The sequence below is a fragment of the Triticum dicoccoides genome, chromosome 4B (genome assembly GCF_002162155.2).
Source record: "Triticum dicoccoides isolate Atlit2015 ecotype Zavitan chromosome 4B, WEW_v2.0, whole genome shotgun sequence".
Classification (NCBI taxonomy): Eukaryota; Viridiplantae; Streptophyta; class Magnoliopsida; order Poales; family Poaceae; genus Triticum; species Triticum dicoccoides.
Genome location: NC_041387.1, coordinates 155,775,818 through 155,800,609, shown reverse-complemented (window position 1 = coordinate 155,800,609; position 24,792 = coordinate 155,775,818).

Here is a 24,792-nt window from a genome sequence, read left to right as displayed (position 1 = left end):
TAGGGGGCGCCCCAACCCTCCTGGTTACGTGAGACGGGGTGAGGTGGGTGCTCCGCCCCCTTAGTGGGCTGGTTTGCCCTGTCCCCTTGGCCCATGGGGCCTCCAACACTTGTCGGGGCCCCCCTAAACCCCTTTTGGTGATGCTGGTCATCACCCGGTACCCCCGGAACAATTCCGGACTCCAACACCCTTCATCCAATATATCGATCTTCACCTCCAGACCATTCCGAAGTTCCTCGTCACGTCCGCGATCTCATCTAGGACTCTAAATAACCTTTGGGTAATCAGCATAATGACTCAACTACACTTATATTGTCACCAAACGTTAAGTGTGTAGACCCCGCGGGTTCGAGAACTATGCAGACATGACCGAGACACCTCTACAGTCAATAACCAATAGCGGCACCTGGATTCCCATAATGGTTCCTACATATTCTATGAAGATCTTATCGGTCGAACCTCGATGCCAAGGATTCAGCTAATCCTGTGTGCAGTTCCCTTTGTCTATCGGTATGTTACCTTCCCAAGATTCGATCATCAGTATTTCCATACCTAGTCCAATCTCGTTACTGGCAAGTCTCTTTACGCATTACGTAATGGAAGATCCCGTGGCTAACACATTAGTCACGTTGCTTGCAAGCTTACTGTGATGTTGTATTACCGAGTGGACACTGAGATACCTCTCCGTCATATGGAGTGACAAATCCCAGCCTTGATCCATGCCAACTCAACGGACACCCAGTTATGTTGCGACATTTTTTACACACAAGGTATTCCTCTAGTGTCAGTGAGTTGCATTATCCCATGGTCATAGGAACATATATACTTGACATGCAGAAAACGGTAGCAACAAACTTGATACGATCATATGCTACGTTTATATTTTGGGTCTCGTCCATCACATCATTCTCCTAATGACGTGATCTCGTTATCAAATGACAACTCATGTCTATGACTAGGAAACCATTGCCATCTTTTGATCAACGAGCTATTCTAGTAGAGGCTCACTAGGGACACGTTGTTGTCTTTGTATCCACACATGTATCTGAGTTTCTGATCAATACAATTCTAGCATGGATAATAAACGATTATCTTGAACAGGCAAATATGATAATAACCAATTTATTATCGCCTCTAGGGCATTTTTCCAACATAGCAAGGCACGTATTGTATTGTTTCCATCAAACATAAAAATATGGGGTTTATATCATATTGCTTGAGTTTATCCCTCTACATCATGTCATATTGCATAAGGCATTACTCCGTTCTTATGAACTTAATACTCTAGATGCATGCTGGATAGCGGTCAATGTGTGAAGTAATAATAGTAGATGCAGGCAGTAGTCGGTCTACTTGTCACGAATGTGATGCCTATATTCATGACCATTGCCTTAGATATCGTCATAACTTTGCGCTTTTCTGTCAATTGCTCAACAGTAATTTGTTTACCCATTGTATGTTATCTTCAATAGAGAAGCCTCTAGTGAAACCTATGGCCCCTGGGTCTATTTTCCATCATATATTTTCAGATCTATAAACAAAAAAACGAAAAAATTCCTTGCTGCAATTTATTTATATTTACTTTAGTTTGTGATACGTCCATTTTGCATCATGCTTTTATATCAATATTTATGGCATCATGGGCTGTTATTACATGTTATGTCACAATACTTATGCGGGCAAGTGTGGTCGCGGCCAGTCGGAAACGAAGTTCTATCTCACCATTCCGGATGACTTCAGGGAGCACTCGGTATGTTCAATCTCAACCTACCACGGTCACCATGGCCTAAATTTGTGAACATATACCATCTGTTGCTACATTATCTATATATTTGCATCAAATCATTGTTACATTATCTATTTTTAATTATATACTTGTGTAATTTGCTTACATCTATATATTGCTCTGTTCTATTAGTTACTCCCACATTTGCATCTTGCTCTGTTATTTCAATATATCTCATTTACGTTCTTAATTTTCATTTCAAGCAGTACATCCCTTGCTTTGCAAGAAGATGAGTAGAAGGAAATCTTGGGATTTATTTGTTGATGACTCCCAGGATGTCATACTGACAACGCAGCATGAACATACAATGACGGTTAGCGTAAAACTTGATAAAGATGGTCACTCCTATTTTAATGCGAACATTTGGAGAAAAATGTGTATGTGTTATGAACTGAAAGCTGGCAATAAAATTCTAGTGCGTGCACGATAGCCTGGTCTAATCAACATGGATGTTTACTTTCCCAACGTCATCAGCCGATCAAAGTCTGATCGAGGTTAGTGTCCTTTCAACTTTCTCCATGCTGTCATATTACTTAGCAAAATCGGGGTATTTGTTCTGACTAATTGATCACTATTTAAGCAACCAATTGTGATTTCATTTTCTAACTCCGTTCCTAGGCAGTAACAAATTCTATTTACCAAATTATGCACACTATATATTCTGCTGCCATGTTCAGAATAAATAATAACTTTCCACCGTTTAAGCATGATATGTTGGATTCGTAGTGAACGATCTGTATGTTATTAAGCGTACCAAATTACACTGGAAGGACTTGAAGCATGTCATAAACTCTGTTGGTAATCTGACAAAGATAGCACAACGTATGAACTCTGGATTTTGGATGGGATTAATTATACCTATGGTGCACACATTGAACAAGACCAATTGTGTGCACAAAATGCTGGTAAAAAGTCTTATTTTAATGTTGATGCTCACAAACTATATATATCTTCAACAATATGTTACAATTGGTTTTTATTCTACATTTCAATAGAAATTGCCTAATGTAGGAGTTCCTGGTTCGATTTCCCGGCGTGGTCGAATTAAACTTGTGCCTGCTAATAACGCCAAAGTGATTGCAAGCTACCGCATTTCCCGTAGAAATGGAATCATTCAAATTAACAAGTTCCCGCTTGTCATGGTAATGCATCCATATTGGAAAATTGGAGATACTATTCTACTCATGCTCTACCAAGGCACATGAGGGCTCTTCCTTTTCATTGACGAGATGTCGAGTCGCCATGATCAAGCTGCTTCCAACGGATAGTTGTGGTTGTTGGCCCTCAGCCTCTTAAAATGTGCTAGTTGTTACTATGTTAAATATCTAGATATGGACCATATGGTTGTTGGCCGTTAGCCTCTTAAACTATGATAGTTGTTACTATGTTAAGGATCTAGATATGGACCATATGGTTGTGAAAACCGTGTTACGAAGATCCTCCTTTTGTCAAATAGTGTAATCAGTACATACATGTTACTCAAATGCTATTTGCCAAGTTCTTAAATTTTCATGTCAAGTATTAGTATCGTACACAAATCTTTGAGTTTAAGCATGTGCCCGATGTCCAGAAGGCATTTACATATTAACTGTCCATATTGCAAATTCACACACATGTTAACATAAGGAAACGTATGTGTAACTTACTAATCATCGCACATGAATACTCACAGAAGCATCGTGTGCAATACTCCTAGCCACCGCAAGCAACTAGTTTGCAGTTTTCAAAGATTTTTATACACACATAATCGCACACAAACTTAGTGTATTAACCGTCTGTGTTGTAATTTCTCATTGCAAACAGTTCATCCGAGTCGTCTGTTTGCCACGTATCACACACATCTTGTTTACAGGTCTCATTTGTGTTCTTTGGGCTCATCGCAAACAGCTCATCCATGTGAACTGTATGCCGCATATCACACACATCTTCTTAATTTGGACCATTTCTGTTGAGTTCCTTAATCAAAAACAGTTCGTCTGCGTGAACCTTATGCTGTATATCACACACACCTTGATGTGGCTAACCGTTTCTGTTGCACTCCCTAATAGAAAACAGTACATTGGAGCAAACTGTATGTCATATATTGCACACTCATTGATATGGCTGCCCATTTCTATTGTTTTGCCTCACCGCAAACATTACGACTGGACTAACCATGTGCCCTGCATCGCACACGTAACTAAAATATGAATCATGTTAGATGGCTCCGCCATCGCAAACGTTTAGTACCATTTTTGACGGTTCTTTTACACTACCGTCTGCGATTAATGCATCGCACGCAGTTTCGTGAAAGGGTCTCTGATCGTAGTGTTGCATTAGCAGCATCCTGCAGTAGTGGTATGTTGTTTTCGCACACGGAGGTGACACGTTCCCTCTTGGAACCACGAGCCTTCTTGAGAGAAGCACCGGTTTGCCAGAAGCTTATTCCAAAGCTTGTCCCAATTCGGCCAAAAAAATTACCGTAGCATATTGGTGCCATGTCATGACACCATGCCAAGTTTCATGATTTTCAGGTGTGCTTTGGATTTACATGAATTAAAAAACCAAGTTTCTCAATCTTTCCAGCAGAGCCACGACGCCCAGATGTTTGAATTTCATTTCGTGTTCTTGCATGGAACTAGAAATTCACCCATGGACACACATGTGATTTTTCAACCAACTTTGGTGCGCTGGAACATGTGCTTGTAGTTCAAAATTGAATTATGCGCATTAAATGCCTAGAAATTCAATTAATGTATAAAAAGGCCAAACGAACCCGGAATAATTCCATAATTTAGCATGATACTTCTATTTGGTCTAATCTGCCTATGTAAAGAAATTAAGTTGGAAGAAGGCAGTATACGCATGTCGTTTCGCACACGGAGGTGACACGTTCCCTCTTGGAACCACGATCCTTCTTGCGAGAAGCTTCGGTTTGCAAGAAGCTTATACCAAAGTTTGTCCCAATTCGGCCAAACAAATTACCACAACATGTTGGTGCCATTTCATGAGACCATGCCAAGTTTCTTGATTTTCAGGTGTGTTTTGGATTTACATGAATTAAAAAACCAAGTTTCTCTATCTTTCCGGCTGAGCCCCAACGCCCAGATGTTTGAATTTCATTCCCATTTCTTGCATGCGACCTAGAAATTCACCCAAGAACACACATGTGATTTTTCAACCAACTTTGGTGCACTAGAGCATGTGCTTGTAGTTCAAATTTGAATTACGCACATTAAATGACCAGAAATTCAATTAATGTATAAAAAAGGCCAAACGAACCCAAAATAATTCCAAATTTAGCACGATACTTCCATTTGGTCTAATCTGCATGTATAAAAAAATTAAGGTGGGAGAAGGCAGTGTACGTATGCCATTTCGCACACGGAGGGGACACGTTCCTCTCGAAACCATGAGCCTTCTTGAGAGAAGCTCTAATTTGCAAGATGCTTATACCAAAGCTTGTCCCAATTCGGCCAAAAAATTACCGCAGCATCTTGCTGCCATATCATGACACCATGCTAAGTTTCATGATTTTCAGGCGTTTTTTGGATTTACATGAATTAAAAAACCAAGTTTCTCAATCTTTCCGGCCAAGCCATGATGCCCAGATATTTGAATTTCATTCCCATTTCTTGCATGGGACCTAAAAATTCACCCAATGACACACATGTGATTTTTCAACCAACTTTGGTGCACTGGAGCATGTGCTTGTAGGTCAAATTTGAATTATGCACATTAAATGACCAGAAAATCAATTAATGTATAAGAAAGTCCAAACGAACCCGGAATAATTCCAAATTTTAACACGACACTCATATAGTTCTATGTTGCCTCTGTAAAAAAAACAAGGGGGGAGGCAGCGTATATCATTTGGAACACAAAGGTGACACGTCCCCCCTCGGGAACCCCGAGTCTTCTCGAGAGAAGCTCTAGTTTGCAAGAAGCTTATACCAAAAACTTTTCCAAAGGCGGCCAATTTTTTTACCACAGCATGTTGGTGCCATGAAATGACACCATGCCAAGTATTATGATTTGTAGGCGAGTTTTGAATTTCCAGGAATTTAAAAACCAAGTTTCTCAATATTCCCGACCGAGCCACGACGCCCAGATGTTTGGATTTCATGCCCATTTCTTCCATGGGACCTATAAATTCACCCAAACACACACATGTGATTTTTCAACAATCTTTGGTGCACTGGAGCATGTGCTAGTAGTTCAAATTTTAATTATGCACATTAAATGCCGAGAAACTCAATTAATCCATAAAAATGTCGAACGAACCCCGAATAATTCCAAATTTAAACACGACACACATGTAGTTGCATGTTCGCTGTACACAAATGTTCTAGCAATTCAAACACCATTCTTTCCCTCCGTAACACCATTTTGTCTTTCAAACATAATGAAAAAACCAAGAATACCACAAATGGTTTACTAGAGAGAATCGTGTGGGATGCGATATAAAATACCTTGGCGCACTGTCTTGTCTAGCTTACGAAGGAAGCTTCGTCCTCTATAGTCCACCGCCCCCGCTTGAACCACACTTGTGCACCAGTTTGTCGCGGCACCGAACGAAATTTTTTTGCCACCACGGAAAAATCTATCTCCCTGCTCCCTCCCTCCCACCAAAAGACACATTTCCACTATTCCTCCTTGCTTTCCAAGTTTCAAACCTTCACTGCTGCTTACTAGCAGCTCTGCCTCGTCGCCGGCGACCCTTCTTCTTGAGCTTTGCCTCCTCGCCGGCTCTACCCTTCTTGTAGTGTCGCCTCCTCGCTGGCGACCCTTATTCTTCCAGCACTGCCTCCTCACCAGCCACCCTTCTTGTTGCACGGCCTCGTCGATATTGTCACGTAATCAACACACCACCCAAACCATCCTCCTCCTTTTCAGTCCCACATGAACCGATCGACAGTGCAACACCTTCCACCGAAATCACTGTCCCCCTCTTCCAATTAAGCGCCGCCCACATCCATTTTGCATGCCGTACAACGTGGATCTTAGTAGCATCTGGCAGCAGAGAAGAAAATTGCGACCGCACGCACGCACGAGATCACTGTGGCTAACATGCGTGCCGACCGCCAGATCTTGGAGGACCACCTCGTCTTCGAGGCCACCATCGACACCGCCATGCGGTTGTCTACATTAAAATATAGTTCATGTTGTTTTCTCGAGGCCACGACCAAAGCCATGTAGTGATTTGTCATCTGTAATGTTAATATGCAATCTGATGTTTAGTTTATAGTTTGGTCCCCTGAAATGTAATGTTCAGTTAGCACTTCTGTCCTCTGAAATGTAATGTTCAGTTAACAGTTTGGTCCAACAACTGCTACATTTCGTAGTAGTGTTCTGAAGCATTCTTTGTTTTGTTAAGTGACTTATATTCTAGTACATGTTTCTATTCTCCAATGCCGTGCTCAGTTAACTAATTTGGTTCATTTGGTCTACCGTCCATTTAACTGTTTGGTTCAGTTCTGCAATTAGGTTTTCATTTGTTGTGGGTACAATTTTGTATTGTTACTCATGTGAAATAAATCAAATTTGGTTTTACTCAATACATATTCTACTGATAGTATGACAACTCCCAGTTAACCTCATCAAGATCTTCCTTATGTGTGTTGCAGGGAAACAATGGGAGACACTGCGGTTTACCATCAAGGTTTGTTCAAGCATGGTCCTTTGGCTAATAGCACATTATTGAGCAGTTGCAGGAATCATTCTAATATTTAGGTTTCTTACAATTTGGTCTTGCACATGTAGGTCCTGCTATCAGAGGCTTAGACCCACTGTTCGACCCATTTTGCATATGGGGAAATGATATGTCCATGAATATCAGTCAAGTTAAGAAACTCGGAAAGATTGTTAGGATGAAGACACTTGTGGTGAATAATAGCAAGATCTTTGTTTGCACAATGAAGAAGACATCAGTCAACTATAGGATGGTACAAACTCTTTTACCTTGTTTTTACCCCTTGCACCATTTCAAAATTTATAGCAGTGATTTATGAATAGTTTTGTTTTCAGTACTTCTCAAAGTAGTTCGCCGATGATTACCTCTCAAACCACCTGCATGGTCAAGAGGCGAGGAAGGTATTCATTCAACACCCACGGTACAATATTGAAGTCTTGCTGAAGAGGATGAAGGTTGGGTGGGAAATTATCCATAGCCACTGGCCTAAAGTTGCAAGGACATTCAACATCAGTGACGGCTCAATATTTGCCTTCCGCTTCTGCAGTTTCCCAGATGAGATTCATCTATCTATTTACTGTGTATGATACTACTTTCCAAAGGTTTTTGATGTTGCATGTGAAACTTGGTGCTGTTGTGTAATGGCAGAACTGAGTGCCGAAGCTATCTAATGTAATTCAATAATGAAATCCTGGTTGCTGTTATACGGATATAAAATATCTTGTGTGTTTTTATAGGAAATATCAATTTGATGAGTACAAGGATTATCAATGATAGGCTAATTACCCTACTTATTGGGGTTTTATATTGCAGACGGTTACTCAGACAACACTGTGGGCGATGAACTCAAACAACCTGCACGGTTTCTAGAAAGTAGGCGTGTTCGATCAACTAACATTCACACATGGCTTCCAGCAGAGAACTATTTGCGTTAGGCCACCTTGCACAAACATTTCCACACACAAAATTGTGTGTGATATACATACGAATGGAAAAAAAATCTGGGATTCAAGGAAACAATTGGGTTTCGGTGCCCCGTCAGATCGCCCACTGTCGGTGCCAAAACGGCGGATCTCGGGTAGGGGGTCCCGATCTGTGCGTCTTAGGCTGATGGTAACAGGAAGCGAGGGACACAATGTTTACCCAGGTTCAGGCCCTCGATGGTATAAAACCCTACTTCCTGCTTGATTAATATTGAAGATATGAGTAGTACAAGAGTAGATCTACCACGAGATCGTACAGGCTAAACCCTAGAAGCTAGCCTATGATGATTATGATTGTAATTGTGATCGGCCTTCTAAGGACCAACCTCTCTGGTTTATATAGACACTGGAGAGGGCTAGGGTTTACAGGGAGTTGGTTACAAGGAAGTACAATATCCGGATCGCCAAGCTTGCCTTCCACGCAAAGGAGAGTCCCATCCGGACACGGGCCGGAGTCTTGAGTCTTGTATCTTCACGCTTCAATAGTCTGGACGATGTATATAGTCTGGCAATCTGGATACCCCCTAATCCAGGACTCCCTCAGTAGCCCCTGAACCAGGCTTCAATGACGATGAGTCTAGCGCGCAGTCTTGTCTTCGGCATTGCAAGGCGGTTCCATCTCCGAATACTCCAAAGTAATTATCGAACACTTAGACTGTGTCCGGATATGTGAGGTGATCTTCACATACCACCGTCGGGAGAATGATATTTCACAAATGCAATCTGCTGACAACTTTTTTAGACAACGTGACATGTCATTTCGGTCGGGTCATTACTCGAACCGTTTTCCCACAACTAGCCATAGCGCACATTGCGAGGTGGTTTCCTTGACATGTCTTGTCAAAGAAAAAATCATGTCCCCTTATCACGGGATTCTCGTCAATACGGGTATGGGTAATCCCACTAGGCCATCAATCGTGGCGCTTGGGAAGTAAGCGATTCTCAACGGGCAAGTGGGGAGGCGCACCGCTTTCGTTGCATCTATAAAGGGATAAGAGTTCCCCATTTTTACCCACGCCTTCTTCCTCCTTTGCCCACTCTTGCCCCCTCGAGCTCCAGCGCCCTAGCCCAAGTCTTCTCCGCACAGCTAAACATGTTCGGAGCAGGAGGCAAGTGGGTGCTTCCACCGTGAAGGAGAAGCATATCTCAAATCTTCGGGCGGCCGGATACTTGGCCGTAGACATAGCGCACCGGCTACCAGACGACGGGCAGGTCATTCCGACCCCGGGACCCGACGAGAGGGTCGTGTTTCTCGCCCACTTCGTTCGTGGACTGGGGTTTCCACTTCACCCCTTCGTCCGCGGGCTCATGTTCTACTACGGGCTAGATTTCCACGATCTAGCCCCATATTTCATCCTCAACATCTCGTCATTCATTGTTGTATGCGAGGCCTGCCTCCACATCAGGCCTCACTTCGGCCTGTGGCTGCAAATCTTCTGCGCGAAGCCGAAGATCGTGAGTGGCCAGCAAGCGGAGTGCGGAGGGGCTATGGTGGGAAAGATGCATAATGTCACCTGGCTTGACGGCTCCTTTGCGGAAACCGTGAAGGGGTGGCAGTCAGGGTGGTTCTACATGTCACGTCCCTAGCCTTGTTATGCACTTGGACTAGCTTGGTTGTTGCATCATGTTTAAATTTCATTTAAACCTGAAATGGGGATTGTTCAAACCCTAGCACCAGATCAAATCAAATAGGTTCAACCTAAAATAATCTTCAATGAACCCAAAATGCTCTTCAGAAAAGTTCATTATTTTTGGATTGGTCTAGAACCTCTCCCAAAAATGGTGCACATTTTTCTAGGCCACTTTGGATTTTTGAATTAAATCATAAAGTATTCGAATTTGGACATTTAAATGCTATAAATATTTTATTTGCCAAAATAATTCTGATAATGGTTGAGGTCTGTTGAAAAACATTTCAACAGTGCCCACAATTTATTTCAGGATTTTTAGAAGTGCTCTGGTATTTTTAATAAAGCCCAAACAACTAGAGAAAAATAGAAAACAGAAAGAGATAAAAGGGTGAGAGAGAAAGGAAACTACCTGGGCCACCTACCTGCAGCCGCACCGGCCCAGCTCCTGTTTCGGCCCAGCCCACCACCGCCTGGCTCCCTGTCGCCTTCCTCCTCGCGCCAGTAGGCAGGGGCGCGTGCCCGGCACGCGTGGCCACTCGCCAGCCACCTCCTCCCTGCCTGGCTGCCTGCTCCTCCCCCTGGACGTCTCCCGGAGCGCCACTCACCCCCCTAGACCGCTCTCACTCTCTCCCGTGCTTCCCCCCTCCTCTGTTTCTCTCGCGCACAGCCACCCTAACGTGCCATCGCGCCGCTCGCCGTTCCCGCGGCCACAGCCACCGCCTCGCCTCGCCGAAGCGCTCAGAAGCTCCGCCTCGACCCCCTCTTCCTCCCCACCGAGACATGCCCTGCCGGAAGCCCTGCAACGCCGTCCTCGACGCCATCTTCATCCTCTGCACTGACGGCCGCTGTTGCTCGATTCGCCGCCCCAGAGCATCGCCGGCCTCGCCCTCGCGCTCGTTGGACTCGCGGTGAGCCGCTGACCCGTTCCCCTCTTCTTCCCATGCCGTTTGGCCGCTCTAGCCGTTGTTTCCGCCGGACCCGAGAGCTCACCGCCGCCTAGCCATGTCGTCGTCGTGGCCACCATCACCTATAGCCGCAACCGAGCGCTTCACCGTACTCGCCGTGTCCCCAGGAGCCCGCAGCATCGCTCCGCACCTCCTGCCGTGCCTCCTAGCGACGACCCCGAGCTCGCCCAAGCTCCGGCAGCCGCCAACATCGTCGCTGGCGTCTTTTCCGACCACCCCGAGCCCAAACACCACCACCACTCGACGCGGCAGCCCCCTAGCTTCACGTAGATGCTCCCCGCGTGCCAAATAGGGCCCTGCAGCAAAATCCCGACTCCCTTCGCCACGGATTTGGTCGCCGGCGGCTAAACACCAGTAGCTGACGTGGCCGTCATTAGCGGTTAAACACCCCACTAACCAACCCCCTACGCCACTTACACCTGGGCCCCGCTGCCTAACTAACCCTGGTTTAGCTCCTGTTTAGATTAAACTAACCCCACGGGCCCCACAGGTCAGCTTGACCTGGCCACCTTACACGTTGACCGACCCCACAAGTCAGTGTTGACCCGGCTGACGTGGCCGTTGAACAGGCCCAACCTGTCATTGACACTGAACAACACTGTGTCACTGACCAGTGGACCCCACTGGTCAGGATTGACCTGGGTCAACCTTGTTGACTGCTGTCATCACAGTGACGTCACCCTGACGCAATAAAGCATTTTCTGGATTTAAGTTTATTCAGGAAATTCCAGAAAATGTCCTAAACTTCTAAAAATCATAGAAATTCAACCATAACTCCAAATGAAATAATTTATATATGAAAAATGATCAGAAAAATCCAATCTATCCATCTGTACCATTTTCATGCATGTTAGAACAACTTATGACTAATGTTTAGGACAATTCAATTAAATGGCATTTAAATAACCACATGTGGAGTTTTGAATTTGAACCTTTGGTTCAAACCAACTTCATTTAATCTGTTCGAAGTTGCATTAGCCAAAACACACTTATTTTGCCATGTCATATTCATGCATCATATTGTTTCATTGCATTGATTGTGTTTCTTCTTTGTTTGTCGGTATTTGTCCCCTCTCAGTAGACAACGTTCCAATGATGAGTTCGATGACACCGATGAAGAACTATATTATCTTCAGAAGTGCCAGGCAAGCAAAACCCCCTTGTTCATTCTGATACAATCCCACTCTCTCGCTCCTGCTCTCTTTTACTGCATTAGGACAACAACGATTCAACTGTTACATGCTGCGGTAGTTGAACCCCTTTCCTCTGCATGACCTGTCATTGCCACAGTAACTAGATGAAACCCACTAGCATGAGTAGGAGTTGTTTGAGCCCTGATGTTCCTACTCATTCATGCTTGTTTGTCATGCCTGCTACTGCTTAGAGTTGAGTCAGGTCTGATTCATCGGGGATGAATTGGAGGTGTGTGAACATGTCCTACTGTGTGTGAACACGATTTGGTAAAGGTAGCGGTGAGAGGCCGTGTAGAAGTACATGGTGGGTTGTCTCATTGCAGCCGTCCTCAGGAACTGAGTTCTGTGTTTGTGATCCACGAACAGCTACTACCACACATTGGGATCCTTAATTGACTCTCTCGACGTATTAATCAACTTGATCTCTGTCCAGGAGTTGCAACTAGTTTATGGTGTTTGTAGGTAGTGCTAGTAGTCTACCAAGTGGCACCCGGTACAGGTGGGCTTGGGACAGACTAGGCGCAGTGGCCCGGTGTACCAAGTGGCACCCGGATGGTGGACTTGGGAACCCCGCACACATCGTTTGGGGCCATGAGCGACACCCCGGCCGGATCTCCTTGCGGATGGAACCCGAATAGGCAATAAACCTGGATAAGAGACTTGTGTGGTTAGTCAGGTCATGGCCGGCACCCTCGCTGGGCTTCCGCTTGAAGGTTGCCGAGTACATGTCGTGTAAACGGCGGTAAGTGGTGAGAGCGTGTGTGAAGAAGTACACCCCTACAGGGTTAACATTATCTATTCGAATAGGCGTGTACGCGGTAAAGGATTTCTGGGTCGCCTGTATAGTTCATAGACAAGTGAAAGTGGATACTCTAAAATACGCAAGATAAGCGTGAGTGCTATGGATGGCGTTCTCGTAGGGAGACGGGAGTGGATCCATAGTGGCGTATTGATATGGTGAATATGTGGACTCGTGTGCGCCACCTCAAAAGAGTTACTTGCAGTCACAGTTCAGGTTAGCCACTGAGTCAAAGCTGGCTTGCTGCAGTTAAACCCCACCATCCCCTTTGTTGATAATGATGCATATGTAATTAGATCTGATGTAAGTCTTGCTGGGTACATTTGTACTCACATTGCTTAATTTATTTTTTTGCAGAGAGACTTCAGTCTCGCTAGTAGTTCCACGTGGACTTCGGCATTTAGCTTGTTACCTCAGCTACGATCTTGTGCCCTCGGCAGGATCTGGTAGATAGTCAGGCTTCTCAGCATTTTTCATTTGTAGATGTCTGTACTCAGACATGTTAAGCTTCCGCTTGTGCTTTGACTTGTATGCTCTGAGTGTTGGGTCATGAGACCCATGTTTGTAATATCTCGCTCCTCGGAGCCTACTGAATAAATACTTGAGTCGTAGAGTCATGTTGTGATGCCATGTTGTATTTGCACATACCAAGCATATTGTGTGTATGTAGTTGAAATGCTTGGTATGTGTGGGATCTGACAACCTAGTTGTTTATCCTTGGTAGCCTCTCTTACCGGGAAATGTCTCCTAGTGCTTCCACTGAGCCTTGGTAGCGTGCTATTGCTCCGGAACAATTAGGCTGGCCGGCATGTGTCCTTCTTCGTTCCTGTGTCTGTCCCTTCGGGGAAATGTCACGCGGTGTCTACCGGAGTCCTGTTAGCCTGCTACAGCCCGGTTTACCGGAGTCCTGCTAGCCCAGTTGCTACAGCCTGGATTCACTCGCTGATGACCGACACGTTCGTTGTTGGGTCATGTATGCTTGTCCCTGTAAGTTATTGCCACTTTGGGTTCACGACTAGCCATGTCAGCCCGGGTTCTTTGTCATATGGATGCTAGCGGCACTATCATATACGTGAGCCAAAAGGCGCAAACGGTCCTGGGCCAGGTAAGGTGGCACCCGTGGGAATACCGTGCGTGAGGCCGCAAAGTGATATGATGTGTTACATGCTAGATCGGTGTGACTTAGGATCGGGGTCCTGACAGCTTTGGTATCAGAGCTTCACTGCCTATAGGATTACCAAACCAAACTGGTCGAAGTTGAGTCTAGAAATTCTTTAGTTATATAAGGGAATTGATTGTGGGATGGAACGTAAGGCTCTTTTTACTCCTTATACCTTATGCACTTCTGATCTGAGTCATCTTATCTTTCCTACGGAGTTAAGGAATTAGGATTTCTCTTCTTTCTATCACGATCACGTGTTACTAATCTGTAGTCCTATAGGATTGATGGTTCTAAGCTTGCGTTCAGTTCCTACTATCTTTTGTATGTTAACTGTTGATCTCGAAACCTTGATATTGTGCTTCTGAGTGGCTATGCCACCATTTTTGTAGCATGTCTCCAATCTTTTGAGCATTTACAGCCGTTATGCTGTCCGAGTCATCCCAGGTTTCTAAATAATCTGATGCAATTGCAAAATCGTTCCCTCTGTTTCGATGTCCTTTCTGGCCAGGTTAACCACACTAAACAGTGAGTTGAGGTACTCTATTGCCTCAACGTATATGTTGAAGCTATTATTGTGACGCTAGATGTCTAGAGTATCACCTAGTAATCTAGCCATGTTCTGTGTCCCAGTGTGATGATTCTGGCCATCATTCCCGAACGCATCCCGTGATGCCACATAGTTAGTAGGCATTCTACTCCTAGGTCTCCGAACCCGAGATTCAATCTACTTACTTCATGTTGATAGTGTTTGCTAGTCCCTTTAGAATACTAGTAACCTTTGCGATAGTCCTCAAGGTCCGTGGTATTTCCTTCTTCCAAATACTATGAACCACTTATGGCAGAAGTTTGTTGGATCAAAAGATCATAACAGGAGTGCTCTCGATGAGTTCTTCATTTTATATTGTGACTCTGTGAGTTCAACCTTTCTGCATGGGTTATCCGGAAGAAATATGTTGAGCTTTGTTTGACATACTAAATCTATGCATCCGCAACTCAGAAAATCATATGTTCTTTGGAGTTGTCCCTCTTTAGTTGTTTTCTGACCTTCGTCTATCAATTGATAGTCAAGAGTAGTTGTGCACTCGTGCTCATCGATGCCTATCACTCTTGTGGTCTGTCAAGCCATTCTATCCCAGAATGACTAGGAGAAATGAACACCAGTACCTCATCCATATCTAGGATTGGGTCAAAGTAGTCATACTCCGCAGACCAAAATACCAATCCAGTTTTTGTTCTGTTCTACCCTGAAGTATTACCCTCTTTATGTCAAGAAAGTCATAGGAATTACACATCATCTTATGAACTCTTGATATAGTGATACTTCTCGCCCTCATTATTCATTTCTTGGTTTCCGTGTTGTTGCAACTGGAATGCCGACAAGTGAACCGTGATGTGTGAAATCAATACTTCTAGCAACCCCATTGCTTGGTAGTTAAAGGACAATAATTTTATTCTTAGTGTGTTGGTTCTTGAATCATCATTCTAAGATAGATTGTGCTACCTAGTCCTTATTGTTGGTGCACTCTTCGATCGGTGATTTAGGATTTTGTCAATCCCTCGCTCATTTGATCATATCATCTTGCCTGGAAAGCAAGATTGCTCTCGATCTTAGTAACATATCGGTGGTTCATGATTTTCTGAATATCTTCTCGGAAGTATCACCAGGTCGTCACCTGACCGCTATGTTGAATTCATGATCATGTTGGTTTTCCTCCAAACCACCCATTCTCCAAGTATCTGTGTGGGATACCCCTGAGCTAGTTGGTTAAGCCAAACAACAACTTGGACAGTTGGAAGATAAAAGCCTGTCTGACTTAGTTCATGTTAAGGGATATCTTTGTGTTGTGTGTGTGTTGAGGAAAGATGATATCTTCACCAATTGGTCCTCGTGATCAATTGTTGGATCTATTGTCTTGTCAAAAAATTGACTTGAGTATGGGCTATCGTCAAGTCATATCAAAACCAACGATGTTCGTAATGTTGTCTTACTCGTGGTTGATCCCTCGAGCATACACCATTACATCTTTTGGGTCTGACCAATACTATCACATTGTTCACATAATGGTGGAATTCCAGTGATATGGGGATTCCGATGAGTTGCTGTTGAGCCCATCAGCAGCATCTCGTCTCCTCCATGATTCATGTTGAATATTGAGCTAGTGTTGGAAACTTTGTAAGCATTACCTTCGTGTTCCACTCATGAGGTATATGTTTTGGTGAAAGAAGTGACTTTCTCCAAGTTCACGTGCATGAAGTGAAAGTTGCCGCCATGAATTTGAGAAAGGTTTGTTTTGTTTCCCCTGGAATCATATCAAATCAGTCATGCATACGTGCGAAGTATTCTATGGTTTGGTAGATTAATTACCTCCAGTCCATATGTATTCCCTAGCAGACCAAGCCACTGATTGATTTGTTCAAGGAGAAGAAGTTCTTCTTAAGAGCATGCCTTATGCAAGGACTTCGATATCCTCGATGATGATTCCCAACCAGAACTCGATAGTGTTTTATTATAAGACTACTATGTGGTCATGCTTGTCTGGGCCAACGTGTTCACATGTGTGTAGCAGAACCAGCTCATGTTTTGGAGCTTGCTATCATAGTTCATTCCCCAAGAATCTCGCAACGTCACCTCGTCCGTTTGTGTTGCAACCTTTCATTTTTCTTTCTAGACTTGATGAGTCTGGAATATCATGTTACCAACCAGATCTGAATCTCAGGCAGATATGATGGTTGGAACCTTTCCAAGATCTATGATGTAGGTCCTGACAAGGTTGATGTTCTGGCCGACACACCTAGCCGGAAGATCTATCCTTGTAGTATCTTGATTGAGCAAATCGACCATCTTCTCCATGAGGATTTCGAGTGACTTATTAGAAGTTGTTCCTTATGGATCCTTTGTTCTCCCAAAGCCAGACCTTTACTTGATGTTCCAGATACCGACTGGTATTGGGTTAAGCTGGTACATCAAGGAGAACATTAGAAGCGGAGTGCTAAATGTCTCTCGGTCGATCATCCAGATTTTGTCCCCTTGGCCCCACCAAGGTGAAATCTGAGAAGGTGTTATCTTCCTTCGCATCTGCATCTCCCACCGGTATTCATCATGGTAGCATGTTGTGTTGCCAGGATCTTTGACACTGATATTGGTAAAACCTTGATGAATATGGAGATGCTCAAGTTCTCGAGAGCATGCACAAGCGCTAGGTGTTATCATCGGCACTAACTGGGCTTGCTCTCAGTTCCTCGGTTATGCTATAACTTCTCAAACAGTGGACTCACTCTCTACTGTTGAGCTTCTACTCAGTTACTAAAATCATCCCTTGTGTTGTTTTCAATAAGGTAATCCACATCATCCATTCTAATCCGGGCATGCCATTCTACCGACGCCCTCCAAACGATCGCTCGAGAATTGCCTTAGGCTAGTATAAAGAATCTCGATGATCTCTGAATCAAAGGTAATTCTTTTGCCACTTAAGGGGATATTTCTACGAGTCACCTCCCCTAAGGTGCCCCAATATGGAATCATGGCAATTATCTCCTCGCTACTTTGAAACCATGAACCATCTTACTGAAGCGTGGAATTGTTGCCCACGGAGTTGAACCGTCGTCATCTGTTTCTTTCCACTCCTCTCGATGTGTGTTTCGTGTCTCAGCTCGAGAGATGTTGCTAGGTCTCATTCCGGGAGTTGATCCTGAGTTGTTCGATCTCCGAGAAGATAGATCTTTCTAGAGTTTTCCCTTCCCTTTCTTTGTCATGTTGGTTAAAGTTCTCAGAGCAAGACATAGAGACAATGTTGGTGATCAAATCAACATTCTTACGAGGTGCACCTTGGATCGTGAAGATTGCGTTAGTTGCGTCCCCCTTTTCATCTTACCCTACGCTTGAATCTCGGGACGAGATTCTTCTTTAGTGGGGGTGAGTTATCACGTCCCTAGCCTTGTTATGCACTTGGACTAGCTTGGTTGCTGCATCATGTTTAAATTTCATTTAAACCTGAAATGGGGATTGTTCAAACCCTAGCACCAGATCAAATCAAATAGGTTCAACCTAAAATAATCTTCAATGAACCCAAAATGCTCTTCAAAAAAGTTCACTATTTTTGGATTGGTCTAGAACCTCTCCCAAAAATGGTGCACATTTTTCTAGGCCACTTTGGATTTTTGAATTAAATCATAAAGTATTCGAATTTGGACATTTAAATGCTATAAATATTTTATTTGCCAAAATAATTCTGATAATGGTTGAGGGCTGTTGAAAAACATTTCAACAGTGCCCACAATTTATTTCAAGATTTTTAGAAGTGCTCTGGTATTTTTAATAAAGCCCAAACAACTACAGAAAAATAGAAACCAGAAAGAGATAAAAGGGTGAGAGAGAAAGGAAACTACCTGGGCCACCTACCTGCAGCCGCATCGGCCCAGCTCCTGTTTCGGCCTAGCCCACCACCGCCTGGCTCCCTGTCGCCTTCCTCCTCGCGCCAGTAGGCAGGGGCGCGTGCCCGGCACGCGTGGCCACTCGCCGGCCACCTCCTCCCTGCCTGGCTGCCTGCTCCTCCCCCTGGACTTCTCCCGGAGCGCCACTCACCCCCCTAGACCGCTCTCACTCTCTCCCGTGCTTCCCCCCTCCTCTGTTTCTGTCGCGCACAGCCACCCGAACGCGCCATCGCGCCGCTCGCCGTTCCCGCGGCCACAGCCACTGCCTCGCCTCGCCGAAGCGCTCAGAAGGTCCTCCTCGACCCCCTCTTCCTCCCCACCGAGACATGCCCTGCCGAAAGCCCTGCAACGCCGTCCTCGACGCCATCTTCGTCCTCTGCACCGACGGCCGCTGTTGCTCGATTCGCCACCCACAGAGCGTCCCCAGCCTCGCCCTCGCGCTCGTTGGACTCGCGGTGAGCCGCTGACCCGTTCCCCTCTTCTTCCCATGCCGTTTGGCTGCTCTAGCCGTTGTTTCCGCCGGACCCGAGAGCTCACCGCCGGCTAGCCATGTCGCCGTCGTGGCCACCGTTACCTATAGCCGCAACCGAGCGCTTCACCGCACTCGCCGTGTCCCCAGGAGCCCGCAGCACCGCTCTGCACCGCCTGCCGTGCCTCCTAGCGATGACCCCGAGCTCGCCCGAGCTCCGGCAGCCGCCAACATCGTCGCCGGCGTCTTTTCCGACCACCCCGAGCCCAAACACCACCACCACTCGACGCGGCAGCCCCCCAGCTTCACGTAGATGCTCCCTGCGTGCCAAATAGGGCCCTGCAGCGAAATCCCGACTCCCTCCACCACGGATTTGGTCATCAGCGGCTAAACGCTGGTAGCTGATGTGGCCATCATTAGCGGTTAAACACCCCACTAACCAACCCCCCTACGCCACTGACACCTGGGCCCCGCTGCCTAACTAACCCTGGTTTAGCTCCTGTTTAGATTAAACTAACCCCACGGGCCCCACAGGTCAGCTTGACCCGGCCACGTCACACGTTGACCGACCCCCCAAGTCAGTGTTGACCCGGCTGACGTGGCCGTTGACCAGGCCCCACCTGTCATTGACACTGAACAACACTGTGTCACTGACCAGTGGACCCCACCGGTCAGGATTGACCTGGGTCAACCCTGTTGACTGCTGACATCACAGTGACGTCACCCTGACGCAATAAAGCATTTTCTGGATTTAAGTTTATACAGGAAATTCCAGAAAATGTCCTAAACTTCTAAAAATCATAGAAATTCAACCATAACTCCAAATGAAATAATTTATATATGAAAAATGATCAGAAAAATCCAATCTTTCCATCTGTACCATTTTCATGCATGTTAGAACAACTTATGACTACTGTTTAGGACAATTCAATTAAATGACATTTAAATAACCACATGTGGCGTTTTGAATTTGAACCCTTGGTTCAAACCAACTTCATTTAATCTGTTCTAAGTTGCATTAGCCAAAACACACTCATTTTGCCATGTCATATTCATGCATCATATTGTTGCATCGCATTGATTGTGTTTCTTCTTTGTTTGTCAGTATTTTTCCCCTCTCAGTAGACGACGTTCCGACGATGAGTTGGATGACACCGATGAAGAACTATATTATCTTCAGAAGTGCCAGGCAAGCAAAACCCCCTTGCTCATTTCGACACAATCCCACTCTCTCCTCCTGCTCTCTTTTACTGCATTAGGACAACAACGATTCAACTGTTACATGCTGCGGTAGTTGAACCCCATTCCTCTGCATGACCTGTCATTGCCACAGTAACTAGATGAAACCCACTAGCATGAGTAGGAGTTGTTTGAGCCCTGATGTGCCTACTCATTCATGCTTGTTTGTCATGCTTGCTATTGCTTAGAGTTGAGTTAGGTCTGATTCATCGGGGATGAATTGGAGGTGTGTGAACATGTCCTACTGTGTGTGAGCAAGTGTGTGAACACGATTTGGTAAAGGTAGCGGTGAGAGGCCATGTGGGAGTACATGGTGGGTTGTCTCATTGCAGCCGTCCTCAAGAACTGAGTTCTGTGTTTGTGATCCATGAACAGCTACTACCACACATTGGGATCCTTAATTGACTCTCTCGACTTATTAATCAACTTGATCTCTATGCAGGAGTTGCAACTAGTTTCTGGTGTTTGTAGGTAGTGCTAGTAGTCTACCAAGTGGCACCCGATACAGGTGGGCTTGGGACAGACTAGGCGTAGTGGCCCGGTGTACCAAGTGGCACCCGGATGGTGGACTTGGGAACCCTGCACACATCGTTTGGGCCCGTGAGCGACACCCCGGCCGGATCTCCTTGCGGATGGAACCCGAATAGGCAATAAACCTGGATAAGAGACTTGTGTGGTTAGTCAGGTCGTGGCCGACACCCTCGCTGGGCTTCCACATGTCGTGTAAACGGCGGTATGTGGTGAGAGCGTGTGTGAAGAAGTACACCCCTGCAGGGTTAACGTTATCTATTCGAATAGCCGTGTCATCGGTAAAGGACTTTTGGGTCGCCTGTACAGTTCATAGACAAGTGAAAGTTGATACTCTAAAATAAGCAAGATAAGCATGAGTGCTATGGATGGCGTTCTCGTAGGGAGACGGGAGCGGATCCATAGTGGCGTATTGATATGGTGAATATGTGGACTCGTGTGCGCCACCTCAAAGGAGTTACTTGCAGTCGTAGTTCAGGTTAGCCACTGAGTCAAAGCTGGCTTGCTGCAGTTAAACCCCACCATCCCCTTTGTTGATAATGATGCATATGTAGTTAGATCTGATGTAAGTCTTGCTGGGTACATTTGTACTCACGTTACTTAATTTATGTTTTTGCAGCGAGACTTCAGTCTCGCTAGTAGTTCCACGTGGACTTCGACGTTTAGCTTGTTACCTCAGCGATAATCTTGTGCCCTCGGCAGGATCTGGTAGATAGTCTGGCTTCTCAGCCTTTTTCATTTGTAGATGTCTGTACTCAGACATGTTAAGCTTCCGCTTGTGCTTTGACTTGTATGCTCTGAGTGTTGGGTCATGAGACCCATGTTTGTAATATCTCGCTCCTCAGAGCCTACTTAATAAATACTTGAGTCGTAGAGTCATGTTGTGATGCCATGTTGTATTTGCACATACCGAGCATATTGTGTGTATGTTGTTGAAATGCTTGGTATGTGTGGGATCTGACAACCTAGTTGTTTATCCTTGGTAGCCTCTCTTACCGGGAAATGTCTCCTAGTGCTTCCACTGAGCCTTGGTAGCTTGCTACTGCTCCGGAACACTTAGGTTGGCCGGCATGTGTCCTTCTTCGTTCCTGTGTCTGTCCCTTTAGGGAAATGTCACGCGGTGTCTACCGGACTCCTGTTAGCCTGCTACAGCCCGGTTTACCGGAGTCCTGCTAGCCCAGTTGCTACAGCGTGGATTCACTCGCTGATGACCGACACGTTCGTTGCTGGGTCATGTATGCCTGTCCCTGTAAGTTAGTGCCACTTTGGGTTCACGACTAGCCATGTCAGCCCGGGTTCTTTGTCATATGGATGCTAGCGGCACTATCATATACGTGAGCCAAAAGGCGCAAACGGTCCCGGGCCAGGTAAGGTGGCACCCGTGGGAATACCGTGCGTGAGGCCGCAAAGTGATATGATGTGTTACATGCTAGATCGGTGTGACTTACGATCTGGGTCCTGACAGCTTTGGTATCAGAGCTTGACTGCCTGTAGGATTACCAAGCCAAACTGGTCGAAGTTGAGTCTAGAAATTCTTTAGTTATATAAGGGAATTGATTGTGGGATGGAACGTAAGGCTCTTTTTACTCCTTATACCTTATGCCCTTCTGATCTGAGTCATCTTATCTTGCCTATGGGGTTAAGGAATTAGGATTTCTCTTCTTTCTATCACGATCACGTGTTACTAATCTTTAGTCCTATAGGATTGATAGTTCTAAGCTTGTGTTCAGTTCCTACTATCTTTTGTATGTTAACTGTTGATCTCGAAACCTTGATATTGTGCTTCTGAGTGGCTATGCCACCATTTTTGTAGCATGTCTCCAATCTTTTGATCATTTACAGCTGTTATGCTGTCCGAGTCATCCCAGGTTTCTAAATAATCTGATGCAATTGCAAAATCCTTTCCTCTGTTTCGATGTCCTTTCGTTGTTGGGTCATGTGTGCCTGTCCCTGTAAGTAAGTGCCACTTTGGGTTCACGACTAGCCATGTTAGCCCGGGTTCTTTGTCATATGGATGCTAGCGGCACTATCATATACGTGAGCCAAAAGGCGCAAACGGTCCCGGGCCAGGTAAGGTGGCACCCGTGAGAATACCGTGCGTGAGGACGCAAAGTGATATGATGTGTTACATGCTAGATCGGTGTGACTTAGGATCGGGGTCCTGACACTACATCACCGAGCCGCGTGACTCCAACTAGGCGGCGGCCCCCGAGATCCGATCCGGAACCCCCATGCGGCTCACCTCCTAGGAAAAGAAGGGCCTGTCCTGGGGCGAATCTACAGAGCCGATCGGACTCCAGACCTGCATCAAGAGCATGAAGGACAAGAACATCAAGCTTGTCAAGGTGATCCAGGTCATGCTCGTTCACCGGATTCTCCCATGCCAAAGGCGGGCATTTAATATGTGGTAGTTCGTCCCAGCCGAACACCAGACGCTTCAGAGGCTCTATGGCATGACGCACAAAGATGCATGGAAGGCATTGTTCAAGGCCTCCGAAGTACCTCCTCCCATATCTGAGGACCGCGGGCTCCACGCCGCGCGGCCTCCTAGTCAGGTGAGTTTTCAGGCTACCACCGGATTCGGTTCTTCCCAATATATTCATGGGGGAGTCTTAAGTAATTGTGCATATTTGTTCAGGATTATGTGGAGATAGCGGAGCAGATTGATTGTCTGGCTCCGCTGCCAGAAGACCTAGCTGATGCTCTCCTGACGGAGATGCTAGTGCTGGCGCCCTACTAGGTGCCGGAGAAGAAGGCCGAAAAGAAGGCCCCGGGGATCCGAAAGGGTCTCGGGTGTAAGGTTGTGCCGGAAGCCTCGTCCGAAGACGACGAGGCACACTCCTCCCCCGAAGGGGAGGAAGAAGAAGAAGAAGGGACCACCCCACCCGGAGAGGGTGATGTGCCCGAGAAGGCGCACCAGGGGGCCGGGAAAGGTCCTCGGCGCAAGGTCGTCATACCCATGTCGTCTGACGACGACGAGACAGATTCCTCCCACGGAGGCGGGGAGAAGCAAGAAGAAACTCTAGCTCCCCGCACTGGGGAGGACAAAAAGAGGAAAGCCGCCCCGGAGGGGGAGGCTGGGATGTCCAAGAAGGGAAAGGTATCCCTTCCTGTCTACTCCACCATGGCCGCCCATAGCAAGGAGGGGTGGCTGCCCAGGGGGAAGCTCCTAGCACGATCGTAAGTATCTGCACTCTATCATGACTTTACTTCACAGTCTTTTTATAACGCCGAACACATATGCAGTCCGGCTAGGGTTCATCCCGAGGTATCTTCTTCGGATGGGTCCCTGAGTGATTTAGCGATGAACTCGCTCCCGACGGCCACTACTCGTCAACCTGCGGATGATACGGAGGTGTTGTCCCGAAGGCTCCCAGAGCGGGGGAGGTGACTCTGGAGATGCCCCAAGGCGGGATTCCAGATGTCGGACACGCGGGGTTCAAGGTCCCCGCGGATCGTGCCGATGAGAGCCGCAGCAAGCCGGACTCCCATCCAGATACTGTGCCGGAGCCTTCAATGGCTCCGGATGCGGGCAGGCGGCCCCTCGCTAGGGAGGGCGAGCCGTCCGTGCCGACGACTTCCGTCACGCCAGAGGTGTCAGATAGTCTGCTGGAAGCGCTTCGCGGCGCTTTCATGGATGACGAGCACCATACTCTTATGGGTGCGGTGATTCAGAAGGTTCTGTCCGCCAAGAGCGGACTGACCGAAGCGTGTACCAGCCTCCTGACAGGCTTTGAGGTAAGTAATACAAATGTGTGAAATTACCACCCGATAGTAGTAGCCCCTGATACTCTGTTTGGTGTTCGGAAAGAAAAGCCAAATGGAGGGTCAATTATAATCCACAGGAGTCTAATAATAAGTATTCATGTGAATAAGCAGGCTGTGTTGCTTGCCACTGCTGCCTGCACAGCCGAGGTTGCCGAACTAAAGCGGGA